The sequence below is a fragment of the Balaenoptera borealis genome (assembly GCF_965194805.1).
Source record: "Balaenoptera borealis genome assembly, chromosome: 11".
NCBI classification, from domain to species: Eukaryota; Metazoa; Chordata; class Mammalia; order Artiodactyla; family Balaenopteridae; genus Balaenoptera; species Balaenoptera borealis.
In genome coordinates, this window is record NC_138868.1 from 15,612,554 (window position 1) to 15,627,087 (window position 14,534).

The 14,534-nt window shown below is 45.5% G+C and overlaps 1 long non-coding RNA gene across 1 annotated transcript; it reads right to left on the bottom strand.

Annotated features, from left to right (window-relative positions):
- Nucleotides 1-1,741: 1,741 nt before the first annotated feature.
- On the bottom strand, nt 1,742-14,523 carry LOC309606059. The gene is made up of 3 exons (XR_014231634.1): nt 14,415-14,523; nt 9,898-13,636; nt 1,742-4,539 (listed from the first exon to the last, which is right to left on the bottom strand). It is a non-coding gene; the product is annotated as an uncharacterized lncRNA (long non-coding RNA).
- Nucleotides 14,524-14,534: the final 11 nt, after the last annotated feature.

Sequence of the window (14,534 nt, forward strand, 5' to 3'; positions counted from 1 at the left end):
AGGATGGATGGATGGATGGATGGAGGATGGGTGGATGGACTGGAAATGGGGTAAGTCTAATGGATGGGGTATCACTCTTTTATATCCTAGAACAGTAATGGCATCTGTTCTAAGGAGACACACATCTAAGAGCTTCTGTTTCTACGCCAACGCCAAAAAAGCATAACTGCAGATGTACATGTGAAGAGGAGTGGTGTGTTGACATCACCTGTTAACCCCTCCTTCTAACTATCTCTTTCTCCTGGTTCCCCAGGGAACCTGGTGGAATTCAGACAGAGATTATGGAGGTATAGTTCCTGGAATGCCTGTACCAGAATCACCTGGAGAGGTCATTAAAATGCAGGTTCCTGGGCCCTGCCCTCAGGGATTCTGACTCAGTAAGTCTGGGGCAGGGCCTGGGTATCTGAATGTTTAATTAGCCTCACCCAGGTGATTCTGATGCATAGGTAAGTTTGGCCACCACTCACTAAAGAGGAACAGCATACAGGGACATGCCAGGAATTGCCTTTGCTGACTGGCCCATCCAGAGGGGTTGAAAAATTGACCTGAAGTCCCACAGATATTAAATGGCACGAAGTGCCTGGTGAGTCCTCTGACACCTAGAGGCCAAGAGGGAAGGAAGGGCCTCTAACTCCTCCCACCCCCACCCCTAAACCTGGCCCCAGCCTGAGGAGGCTGGACACTCGCTGAAAGGATGGCCTTCCCCTACCCCACAGGCCGCCGTGAGTAGGGCCTGCCTTGTGCTCCGTCCCCACGCAAAGCCCAGAGTGGCAGGGTTTACCCCGTGTTTACCAAGGCAGAGAAGCCAGCAGCTGCTTTCAGTGTCTGTTTCTACCTAAACAGAGCTGTCACTCCCAAACACGGGCTCTGCCAGCAAACATGCCCAGACCTGGCACGCTAGCCCCAGTTGTGTTCAGGCTGGGAAGAGCTTAAGCATGATGACAGAACCAGAAGATCGTTCTGGACACGGGAATGGCCAAACATCCTGGCAACTCTAAGTGGGCAAGCAGCTCTCCCAGGCCAGCTGGGGAGCTCCCGGAAGGAGGGGAAAGGGCCCATTGGAAGGCAAAAGAAAACATACAGCATCGCCCAAACCCCTGCTTGTTCCTGTGTTCCAACAGGACCTACTCTCTGGCCATACTGGGCCTTTTGTTGAGCACCTACTATGTGCCAGGCCCTATATTTGGTGCCTTACTGTTTTGGTTCATCCTCACAGTAACCCTCAGGAAACAGATAATATCGTTATGCCAGTTTCACATATGAGGAAACTAAGATCCAGAAAGATAAAGTGACTTGCCCAGATCCTGAGCTGGTCAGACTAGTTGCAGAGTCAGAACTTCAATTCAGGTTCCTCTGCTTTCTTCCAGGTTCCCTTGCTGCCAGCTGTGTTACTCCCCACGTACAGCCCAGGCTGTCTGGCCTCCCTGCCTCTGTCCATGCTGCTCCCCCAATCCAGAACTCCTTGCCCCCGACAGCCACTGACCATCACCCTCCTGCTTCTTCAGACCCAAGTCACAGGCCACTTCTTCCCCAAAGCCCTCCTGGATCCCATCTCCCATCAGAGTAGAGAAGTTAATTGCTACCTTCCCATAGCACATTGCCAGACTAGTATACAGCTGCATTTTCATCTGCCTTATAATCGCTGATTTCCATGACAATCTCCCTAAATCTCAGTCTCCAACCCCATCCCCCCCACCCCCCAGATCCTGCCCACCACAGCCCTGCCCCAGGGCCGAACTCAGTCTTTTTCCCTCATCAGGCTGTCCCTTTGGTGAATCACAAGTTCCACCGCCCACGTGTAGACTGAGTTCAGGTGCCCCCGCCACCACCCTGGCCAGCGGCTGCCGTCACCATTGAGGGCAATGCAGTCCATTGGAGGTCTAATGGAGGAGCACTGAATTCTAAGCTAGAAGACCTAGGTGTGAGACTTGGCTCTGAAACTCATTCACCATGCGGCTTTGGCTGAGCCACTGGGCCTCAAGCTCCATCTGTAGAACGCGTGGGTGGATGGAAGAGATGATCTCTCTGTTCCATGGCTCTGTCAAGCACTGACTGTGCATTGAATGGAGCATCCCCTCTGGGGCATCTGCATCCTTATCAAGGATGTAATCCATTGAGCCCTCAGAGAGGCCATGGGGTGCCTACCTGATGGAGACGAAGGCAGGCTCAGCCGGAGCAGGGGGTTCTCACTGCGAGTGAGAAAAGACAAATTCGGGTGGGCCTGCTGAAGGGCCTTGCGTCCCAGGAAAGGAAGGTGGAACTGATGCTGTGGGTGCTGGCCCCTCGCAGGCAAGGACAGGGAGGTGGAGGTTGGGACCACTCAGCTGGCACTGGTGTGGGGGGTGATGGGAAGGGAGCTTCGCCCTCCCTTAGTCACCACTCAAGAGGCTGCTCGCTGTAGGAAGCCTGGTTGTCAAGAGACCAGGTGCTGGGCCAGCATAAGTGGCAGCAGGATTGAGTAGGGAGAAATTCTGGAAACATCTCAAGAATCTCTAGGACCCAGTGACACCAGCATGCAGCAGGGAGGAAAAAAGGAAGCAAAAAGATGGCCCAGAGGTTTGATCCTGGGGTGGTGAGGTCTGGAGAGTGATGGGCAGACAAACCTGTCGAGGAACAGGATGAGGGCCTGGGAGGCTGGTGCTGAGGGGAGGGGGAGGAGCCCAGGACAGAAGACCCAGTTTCCAGTCTCCTCTACTGCTCTTTACCTTGAGCAGGTCACTGTTCCAGTCTGAGCCTGTTTTGTCATCAGTGAAATGGGGGAAAGAATCCTGCTTACCTGACAAGGACGATGTGGGGCTTTCAGGCACCAAGGTACGTATGGTGCTTTGCATGATAAGGCACTCGTACACAGTGATGAGTTCGCCACCCACTTGTTCCACAGTGTAATAATAATAGCTAGCATTTATTGATCACCTGCCATATGTGCCAGGCGATGTGATAAGTAATCTGTTTATCATGATCTGAACTCTGCTTCCCCCAAACTCTACAAGACCCCTTGCATTTTGTGGATGGTATACTGAAGATCAGAGAAATTAGACAACTTTCCCCAAATCCCACAGCTGGAAAGGGGCAGTCACCGTCACCAAGCTTTAGTCAGCACCTAACAGGTCCAGCTGGGGCACAAAGGGTGTAAAACCTGGCTTAGGTCTTCAAGGTACCTCATGGCAGCTACCAGCCTACAGAGGAACAGGTCTCTATGAGCTTTAAATATTTGTTCTGGAATTCTATTCTCTCTGCTGTGAATGTTGCTAGACAGGGGACAAATATCTCCTGGCTTGACTCTCTGCGAGCTGGGCACTGGGAAAGGATGTCAAGCCCTGAGACCATTGTTCACGATCGGCGGCTGCACCCGCCTGCCCGCCTTTTATCCAACTTCTCTGGGTGCTATTATTCAGCCCTCACCAGGAGCTGCAAAGCAGTTAATTACAGAAGTATAATCCCCTTCGTCACAAAGAGCTGATCTTCTAGGGTTGAGAGAAGATAAGATTTATGCCTCTTTCAATTCCTTTATTCTCTCATCAACATAGATTCATATTTCAGTTTCCCGCATTGGAAACAAAAAGGAAACCTGCTCAGCCCACTGCTGCTGGAGAGAGATAAATTAGGCTACACAAAGAGCCAGTCCTATAAACTCAATCTCTTTCCCTTCCTTTCATGTTGGTGATTATAAACAGAGTCAAGGGCAGTTGAAATATATTCCTCTGCCTGCCTGCCTGCCTCGTCCTACTCAAAGAGAGGAGACAAGCGCGGCGATAACAATCCGATGGTACCAGGGAAAGAGGGGTGCAGGCTCCCGCACGATCTGACGCGGGCCTGGTGAGCAGATCGGATAGAAAGACCTTTGTTTCCTGCCACTCCCTGGTCACAAAATTGTTTCAAAAGGCCACAGAGAGAAGCTGGACGCTGGGCCACTGTGAATGCTTTCATTTTCTTGATGGCAACATGTGCGATGCTATTTGCTCAAAAGAAAGGGCCTTGCGATTTGGCGGCCCACGTGGCGGGACGGTGCCAGGGCCCCCGGCCAGTTTTAGTAATGTAGACACAGGTCGGCCAGCGGATCAGACCGCAGAACAAGGCCAGTTTTAGCAGCCCTGAGGAACAGATTCCAGGCTCTTCAGAGAAGAAAAAGCCCACTTACTGAGAGCAGTCCCCAGCGAAATGATATTATCCTTCTACAGAGCAATCAGGGTGGGTTATTTTGATCACTGGCATTGCCTTTGCACTGCTTGAGTTGCGTTTTTGGGCTTCGCTGGAGTTACTAACTGTCGAGGGCTCCGCTGGCATGGGAGGAACAGGGGGACCACAGAAATGAACTGATTTGCCCAAGGAAACAGAGCAAGTTGGTGGCAGAACTGGGGATGACAGAGGTTCTGATGGTAACAATTGACCAGGCACTTACTGCAGGGTGCCAGGCACTTGCCAACTCCCAGAGTCCCCGCGCCAAACTGCCACTCGATGCCGCCTCGATGTGCTCCTTTCAGGCGTCCTGACTCTCCTCAGAGGCTTTTCAAAAAGTTTCTGATTGGGGGAAGGGAAAATCTAATTTTTGAAAGATCAGAAAGGGAGAAAGGGAAGAAAAGAAACTGAAAAACAACAGCCAAGTTGGTCTCTGCAATAAATGTCATCCCACAAGATGCAAGACAAGAGTCTTTAATAGACTTGGAGATTCAATCATCCCTTTATATTTCCAGCAGGCTGGTCGTCGTCTCAATCATTCTTTCACTGTAAACACACCCTAATTCACAAATAGAATATAAAACAAATCATGTTTGAAAGCTGTGTCGCTTCTGAGCCACACACACCTCGTCCCCGGCTCCCGAGGGAAGAAGGTTAATAAAAGGCTTGGGCACTGTCTCCAGTTCAAAGCCTGGGGCCCGTCTCACAGATGGCTAGGAAGTGCGCTAGGAGGCTGAGGCTGAATCAGTCTTTTCCATTCTGGGGCTTTTAATGGCTGTTTGCCTCTCTGCTCCCAGATACCCTCCCTCAAGCCTCCAGAGGAAGGATAGCAACTCCTGCCTCTGTCTGGATCATTCCGATTATTTTTTCCAGAAGCCTTTCCAAGTGTGACATCGCAGGTGAATGCCAACACCGTCGATTCTCTAACAGCTGCCAGGGGAAGGACACGGCCCACCCAGCCCCAGTTTTCTGGGAAGCTTGGCCTTTCTGGGGCTGCACCTGCCTCGCCAAGAGGGGGGTCCCAACCCTGCACAGTGCCTACCTGTCAACTAGCTCCTGAATGAACTTCCCTTCTCATTCCATTCCTCTCCAGTGTTTTTTTTCTTTCTTTAGCTTTCATCATTTTTTCTTAAGTTATAAAAGTAATACCTGCTCTTTGTAATACATTATTCAGTTGAGTTGTGTAAAGCAGAGGTTTCCTCATTCTTCTATGACCCAGTTCCACATTCCTGAGTAGCCAGTTACCAACAGACTTATGTGTGTCCCTCCACATATTTCTTTTCGTTCATGTAGATGTTAAAGATTACCCTGAACCCAATTTTTGCCTTTTTTGCAAATATGGGATTAAACCATATATATTTCTCTACAACTTACTATTTAGAATTAACAAAAGAGACTGGACATCTTTTCAGGTCAATACAGAGATGCTGGGTTCATTCTTTTTAATAAGGTTGCATGCATGAGATTACGTAGATGGCTGTACCATAACTTTCCAAGCCATCCTAGAACCCTTGGCTCATCCAGATATTATGTCTCCTGGATATCGTGATATTATATCATGCCTACCCATCCTATCTATGAAAGCCATGGCTTCCCTCCATCTATAAACTGTCCATCTTTGGCAAGGCCCTTTCCAGGCTGGCCCAGCCTTAGGGAGAGAACTCCTTACTCATATGATGTTACCAAAAGCAGTCCCTGCCAAGGGAGTCCTGGCCTTTCAGGCTGGACTCAGACAGACTTATAAAAGCGGGTTTCACTGCCATGAAATCTGGACTTCCTTTCGTCAATGAAAAAAACATAAAAGTATAACTAAACCTTTAAGATGTCACGAGCAGGCATGCAAAAATACTACATGTAGTCCTAGACATGACTACAATACCCACCAGAAAGACTTCAGAAAACAATCCTTGAGAACACAAAAAGAGGCTGTTTACCAAAGAACGATTTTTATAATGCTCTTGCTGCATTTTATTAGAGCGGGAAGAGTCCTGCAGTGGAGAAGGCTACAGAAGATTTCTGTGCTCATTGAAACTGAATGCTAAAACAGCCTGGGTCTGAAACGCTTCAAAACTGGAAGTAAATTCTCAGAGGCAAACTGCTTTTCTGGAGCTCTTTTACGGACGTCACATTCAAACAGTTTTAGAAATCAAAATGAAATCTCACAAAATGTCTTAAGAGTTTGTATCCTTAGAACTAGTGATTTTTTTTTTTTCTGGGACTCTATCCCAAAGAAATAATCAGCAATGCCAGCAAAGATACAAGTCAAAGGATGTTTATCTCAGCATTACTTATAATGAAAAATAGAAAACAAGCAAAATGGTCTACAACAGGGAAACGTAATACTGCACAGCTATTTAAAAAGATGTGTACAAAGGGTTGAATATTACGAATAAATGCTTATGTTATGATGTTAAGTAAAAAAGAGGGATAAACTGTATATTAAAACTGTGCAAAAATATACATAGAAAACACTGGAAGGAAATACATCCACCTATTAACACTGGTTATCCCTCGGTGATAGAACGATGTGTTATTTTTCTCCCTCTTCTCTTTTTCTTTTATAAAAAATTTATAAACTTTTCTAAAATGAGCCTGCATTATTTTTAAAATGGACTAAATTAAATAGTCTTAAACTACACACAAAAGATAGAACTGACTCTACTATTTTGGGGATCACGGGGTGGTATGTATGAGAAGAGATGGGTGTGGCTAAAGTTAAGGGTTTTCTGGGATGGGGGGCAGTGATGAAGAAAGTTCCCCTACTTTCTGGCATCTTTAAGAGTGTGGGTCTTAAAATGAAATATTTTCTGCAGAACAAGCAGCAGAAATGTCAAAGGGATGATACTGTCAATTCACTCAACATGTACTGTGCATCTACTACATGCCAGGAACTTGGGGAAATGACCAACTTCGCATTCTAGTTTATTAAAGAACAAGACTACGCTTGGTCCCCATCACCATACATGTAGCACACTGATCATCTTGATTTTCTCTCTGTTGTTCTCAGAGAGGCAAACAAAAAGAAAAATGAACAAGTTGTGATTTGCAATGGATTCAAGAAAGAACATATTGGAAGTAGCCCCAGGACCTTCAACTGACTCTGCTAAGAGTGTGTGTTTTTCATTAGAGACAGCTCAGGGAAAAGATGCAGGCAGGCAGTTATCAAACTAAGGTTTGCAATTTCTGCTGTCTGTTCTGGAAATTCTTGACTGATCTCAGCAGGACCATTAAACAGTTATTAATCCATTCATTCAGCAAATATTTATTGAATACCTACTATGTGCTGGTGCTACTCCAGGAGCTGGGGGTAATGCAACAAATCAGAGTCTGCCCCACTGATAGCACTTACATTCTAATTCAGGAATAGGCAATAAATAAAAACATAAACTACAATCAGCCAGGTCATGATCACTGCTATGGAAAAAAATAAATAAAACCAGGTTATGAGAATAGAGTGAGAAAAGTCTATTTTCTGGATAGGGTATTTTAAAAAGTGCTCCCTACAAAGGTGACATTTGAGCAACTATCTGAATAAACTGATTGAGCGACATGAACATACGGAGTAGTTTGCTATGTTGAAAGAACAAGTGCAAAGGCCCTGAGGTAGGAACGCAGTCGGAAAACCAATCTGGCTGGAGCACTGTGAGTGAGGAGGAGAGTGGATAGAAACTGAAGTCAGGGATATAGCCAGGAGCCAGATCATGTAGAACATGGTAAGGACTTCAGATTTTATTCTAAGAGTAAAAAGGGCCCCTGCATGGTTTTGTGATGGGGAGTAAAGTGATCTAAGTTTAAAAAGATTATTCTGGCTACCACATGGGGGATGAGAATATAAATAAAAATTCAGACTAGAAAGCTATAGCAGAAATCTAGTGAAAGATGATGATGGAGATGGTGAGAAGTAGTAGGATTCAGATATATTTTGAAAATGGAATTCACAGGACTTGGGGATAGACTGAATGTGCGGCAAGAACAAACACACAAAACAAAACAAAACCAAAAAACATATCAAGGAAAATTGTAAGGTCTTTAGCATGAGAAGCTGAGTAAATGGCGGTACGTTTAATGATATGGGAACCCTGGGGGAGGACTGGATGTTTTGTTTTGTTCTACGGGAACATAGTGGATGTTGTTGGTACCCAGCCCACATCCGTAAGCCTTTCCACCTCAGTGCACACTGGTGGACTTCCGACTGCCAGCATTTGCATCTCTTTGCCTGAGAGCTTTCTCCCAAGCTGAAGAATCCACTCTGTGTGCCCAGCACACTTTATGGGAGCAGCCCTCAATCACTGACACTCAGAAAGTAGTGCATAAATATCCCCACTTCCTCCCCTGGTGCGATGGGGGAACGGTGGATAAATCTGACACATGTGCTCTACACCACTATTTCTCAGGGTTCACCAGTGGGATTAAGCTCCAGTCACCACAGTATCAACTTGCTTGATAACACATCCCTTTATTGGCCTTTTCCCCTTTCCAGCTCATTCTCCCCAATTCCATACCAATGGTCCCTGCAGCTTCCAAATAAATTACCTACACTTGAATCCTTGACTCTGGGTCTGGTCTGGCGATTCCAAACTAAGATGGGGAAAACAAAAGCATCTTCTAATTCCTTATACCCTGTATTTTTTCACAGCCACTGACCATCTCATCTTTTGGTTATTCTTTCTCATCATCTCTACTAGAACAGTAGTAGCAGAGTCAAGATAATCAGTGAACCATACGTGGTAGAGATAAAATGAAGTAATTTTAATAAGTCAGCTCGCCAACTGATCTCCCCATCCTGATCCCTGGCCTTTTCTTCTCCAACCACTAAGTTCAGCTACTCCACCTTGCTTTTGCATTTTCAAAACCAATAAAAAATAGAAAGCACAATGCTTTAAGACCATTTAGGGAGATGTCAAAATGGAAGAGGCAGGAGAATGACAGACCTTTTCTGCCCCTCCTTCACTGGACAGTTCAGCAAATGCCCTGTGACATGAAGACCACAAACTATTAGCAGCAGCAGCAAATGCTATTTATTGAGCATTGACTCCAGGAGGAACTAAAGTCTCTCATCAAAAGCCAGGGAGCAGGGAGACCTGACTTGCCGTATGCCATACCTCCTGGGGAAGCATGCTTGTTTGTAAAGTCGCATTTTATATGTCACAAATGATTCAGAATCATCACTTTCCATTTCCCTTCTGTTGACATGGATCGACTGTGGGAGGAGGTGGTTTAAAAAAGCAAAAGCTGCACAAAGATCTTTTGGTTTGAGCAAAAATGCTTGTTACAAATGCAATGCTGTCAGTGACCATCAGGCATGATGTGATCACGAGCATCCTTTCTACAAAGGAGAAGTCAACAGACACACAGTTCCACTGGCGGTGAGGATGCTGAAATCCAGCCCCCCTGGCGGATCAAGGGGTCCTGAAGACCTTGGAATCCATCGGATCTGGGATCACACTTCAGTTTAGCCACTTACTAGCTGGTGACTTTCAGTATGTTATTTAGCCCCTTTGAGCCTTGGTTTCCTCATGAGCTAAGTGGAGAAAATATACCCACTTCATAGGGTGGCTGAGATAAATCACGGCCCGCAACAAGCAGAGCAAGCACGCCATCGATCTTAGCTCCCTTCTCTAGTTAACTATTTGTGCTGAAGGCAGCCTGGCAAATCTGTGACTCAGTAAAGACCTGAGAAAACCAGCTCAGTGATTCTCAGAAAAAAAGGACTATACCCACCAGAAATGGTTCTTCCCCAGGCCTTCTGTGCTTCTTCCGAAGACCTCCTCTGCTGGAGTATGAGCTCTTCCTGAACACGTGTCTTAACGCTTCAGTATCCTCAGTGCTGATTAAAGTGCTTGGCCCATAGGAGGGGAGCAAGCTTGGTGTCGTGGAAATAGCACACTTTTGAGTTAGATAGGTCTGGGCTCGAGTCACAGTTCTGCCACATGCCTTTGAGCAACTTGCTTCCTTAAACCTCAGGATCCTTATCTGTAACATGGGTGATAATAGCTACTTTAAAGTGTTGTATGAACTGAGATAACAGAGGTAGAGCCTAATACCAGTGCCTGGCAATTTGTAGATACTAGAAAAAGAGTTAGCCTTTATTAACAGACATTTGCTGAATGAACTCATGGATAAAAAGAACTGAACTTCATTCAGTTAACAATGTACACACTCCCCACCCCAGACATAGTAGGAACATGCCATATCACATTTTCCTTTATGTCTCTCAAGATGTAGCCACAGGTCTTTCTTACAGTAACAAAGATTTCTGCAAAACACACCACCTGCCCCGCCTCCATCCCAATGTGCACATAGAAGGAAAATCTGGTTACAGATAATGCTGAGGGAGTCTCACAACCTCTCCCCCTTCCAAATACATTAATTACAAATGGAATTCTCCGCTTTACAGTGAAAGACCTGACAGGCACCACCTAAACCAAGTGATCAAGGTTATCACCAGTAAAGAAACATACTGGCGGCATGGAGCCCAATATGGTACACTGAGAAGGACACAGCATTTCTATGAAGGTTTCTTGCAGAAACTACAAAGCCCCAGTCTAATCATGAGAAAACATCAGGCAAGTCCAAATTGAGGGACAGTCTACAAAATAATGGACAAGAACTCTTCAAAAGTGTCAAGGTCATGAAAGACAACGAAACAAAGAGGAATTGGCACAGGTTGGAAAATAGGAGACATGGAAAATGAAATGCAATGTAGGGCCCTGGATTGGATCTGAATAAAGTTTGCAGTTCAGTTTTTTGTTTGTTTGTTTGTTTTTAATGTTGAGGGCAGCCTTGAAGGGGAAAAGGACTGACAAAAGGTTCAACCGAGGGGTGAATGGAAGAGAGAAGGCTAATCCCAGGAATTTGGTGACCAGCTGGGGGTGAGAAAGTTTTATCAAAGGATTAAAGTCCAAGCTCCATTTTTCCCTCATTTTTCTACACCTGAGCGCCAATGATAGTCACTTTCTCTCCTTCATTCCTAGCCCCTCCCATCCACCTGAGTCAGAGAATAAATCTGAGCCACTTCCACATAGTTTCATAGCAGCATAATTTGCTCCTGACATTTTCATCAGTTCTCGATATAAATATTAGATGGCATAATGTGGTAAAGTGCTTCTTAGACAAAATATGTCATTTAGGTGGAATCACCAAATTAGGATGTAGCCTTCGGCTCGAGGTTTTCTAAGAAGTAGCCCCCCTTGCTCCTCAGGGAGGAGGAGACCCCACATACTTAATTTCAGTTAAGTCTGAGTTGTAAAGTTACACAGGAGTCCAACTAAGGCTTTCATTTTATATTTGAGGAAAACCGGCGTCCATGGAGGGAAAGTTGCTCAGGTTCACCTGACGGGGTGGTTTAATAGAACCACTGCAGGATGGCACGCTGCCTTCTCCAAGCTGCTAGCATTTACTGCAGCCTTATTGTCCTGACTAAGAAGGAGACTAGCTTACAAGCATTACACAGCAGCAGACATGTGGGCCCCACCCAGACCTCTGATTCAGACTCTTTTGACACTGTAGCCAAAGCATCTCTAGCAGGAAAATGTTCTGGAAGATACAGGTACAACATAGCAGATGCTGAGAGCCGCTGTTCTTCAAGCTGGACCGTGTGTGGGTATGTGTGTAGGCACACGCACATTTTAGGATTTCTAGGCTATATCTGAAGAGCTGCACTCTATCATTTCCATGTTCCTTCACTGATCCCCTGCCTCCCCACCTCGGACAACGTTCCTCTTGCCTCTCTCCATTCTGTGTCCTTGCCCGTCTCGTGTCTTAAGGTCTACTCTAGTGGTATTTGGTCCCCTGACCTTTCCCAGCCTTCCTATGATGAGATGGTAACAGCTTGGTGCCAACAGAATCCATTCATTCATATATTCTTTCATTCATGTATTGGAGACTATTTGGGGCCCTGGAGATAGAGTAACACACAAGAAAGACCAGATCTTTACTTCCATTAAGTTTACATATTAGTAGCAGGAGTTAGTCAATTAACAAAGGATGAAAGATACAAGAATAGCTATCATGAGGAGTGTTGGGATGAAAGTGAATCAGGATGATGTGATAGGAAGTAATAGGAGACTAGTTTGGGTGGTGAAGGAAGGCCTATTTGAGGAGGCAGCATTTAAGCTGAGAGATTCAGCTCTGCAAATACCTGGGGTTCCAGGCAAAGGGAATAACTAGTGCAAGGGCCCTAAGGCAGGTCCAAACTTGGCAGACTGAAGAAAGACAGACAGTGTGGTGAATCACAGTGAGCGGAGAGGTGGAGAATGGTCACAGATGAATCCAGATCAGGTAGGGTCTTATAGGGCTCAGCAATTAGTGTGGGAAGACAATAATGGTGGGTCTAGGTAGAGAAGTTACAGAATCTAATATATGCTTTAAACAAACATTTTGGCTGTTATGTGGAGAATGGACTGGGGAGGGGGGAGCGTTGGAGGAAATGAGTCATGAGATTAGAAACAGGGAGACCAGATTAAGGGGGCTTGCAGTTTACCAGGTAAAGGATGATGGTGCCTGGGTTAGAAGGTAGAGATGTGAACAGCAGATGGTTTTTGGATATGTTTTGGAAGAAAAGCTGATTGAACTTGTTGATGGACAAGCTGTGGAATGAGAGGAAAAGGGATTCAAGATTACTCTTGGATTTTTGCCTTGAGCACATTGATGTGTGGTGTTACCACTGGTTAAAATAAGGAACTCTGGGAGGGGAAGAGGGTGGAAAACGGAAATGGAGAGTTTTATTTTAGACACATTAAGTTTTTGATATTAATGAACTAACTGAAGCTTCCATCTCATACTTTATATGTATTACCAGACACAGGACCATGAGATCCCAGACGTTGCCTTCCTTTTCAATTCCTTGTTAAGCAGGAATAAAGTGAAAGATAACTGAATAAAATATTCAGTCTTTTGTAAAACACTTTTATGTTCAGAGATCTGGTAGTAGAGCCACATCCTTCCTGGGCAGGCATAAGTAGCCAATCAATCATGGTGTCACAGCAAGCAATTGTTCAGGGGGCAAACTAATTAAAAATTTAATCCCATGATTTTCATCTTAATCTCTTTTTCCCATAGCTTTGATCAATGCCCACAAATAAAATTTAGCAGCACTTTTCATTTAGATAAATGACTGACAGGGGTATCTAATTAGTCTGTTTGTTATGAACCAATTGATAACTAAAATTACATGCTAATTACTAAAAATTGCACACTAATTTTTAAAGCACTTTATTAGCGCAAAAGCTATATTCCTGCTATCAAACGAAATGTCCTTTCTATGTTACATTCATCAATTGTTCAAACCTATTTCTCTTGACTTTCTAAAGTCAAGTCACAGCGTGCTGTGTACGTAAACAGTGCGCTTGAGAAATGTCTGCTCATCCTTACCCCACACTATAACACAAGCAATAGCGAAAGTTGTGCCAATAGGAAGATTCCATGAACTTCTCAGCTACTTGGGAGCTTCTGCTGTACCCTGACAAAACAAACAAACAAACAAACAATCAGGCCATGAACCACATAAAACAACTAAGCAAAACTGAATGTGGGGATGTGATGAGTAGTTGAGAAAGGGTGGATTTTGCAGCCCGTTCCAATGTCAAGGTCATTGCTGAGGACGATGGACCATGGCTCTGCTCACTAGATCTGCAAGTCGGGGGATATTCATTTGGTGACCATCTTTCTTATCATCTATAGCAAAACGTCTACTGCTTTCAAGTCCCACAGCATCTCTCAGGAGCCAAAATCCTTACGTTTCTTCAAGTAAAAGAGATCATTTTAAAAATAAAAGTCAGTGGCTCTGGTCTCCTGCAGTCTTTTCAGCCCCCTTTACAGTGCTTTCTCCCCTTGGGTTTTCACTGCCATTTCAACAAAGGGTGAGAAAAGTGAAGAATGGTGCCGGTCACTAATGAAAACCAATACAGACCCCTTCTTTTGCTGGACATGACCCCAGAAACACGAGGAAAGTTTACCAGCAGGTGTGAGTGGTGGCTGGCCCATTTCATGAATAAATCTTAAAGGAGAAGAAAATGGTTTTCAGGCTGCTAAGGCCTGTGTACACACACATTTTATGGAGATAAGTCCTGGTTACTAAGCATCACTATCTCTGCCCGCATATTGCATCTGCCACTTCCAACAGCCCGATAATAACCTGTGCCGGGGTCAGTTTTCAACTTACTCTTACTTGTCTCCCGGCCACCTCGCCCCGCCTCCGTCCCTCCCCTGTCCTCCCTCCCCTCGGCCCCTCCTCTCACCGACAGGCCGCTGGCCGCTGGGTCAGGCAGAGCTGGAGCTTAGGCAACAATAGAAGCGAAAAGGAACGGAGACTCCTCGCATTGTTAGCTTCCGAGGGTCTCCCGGGCAACCGGAGAGGC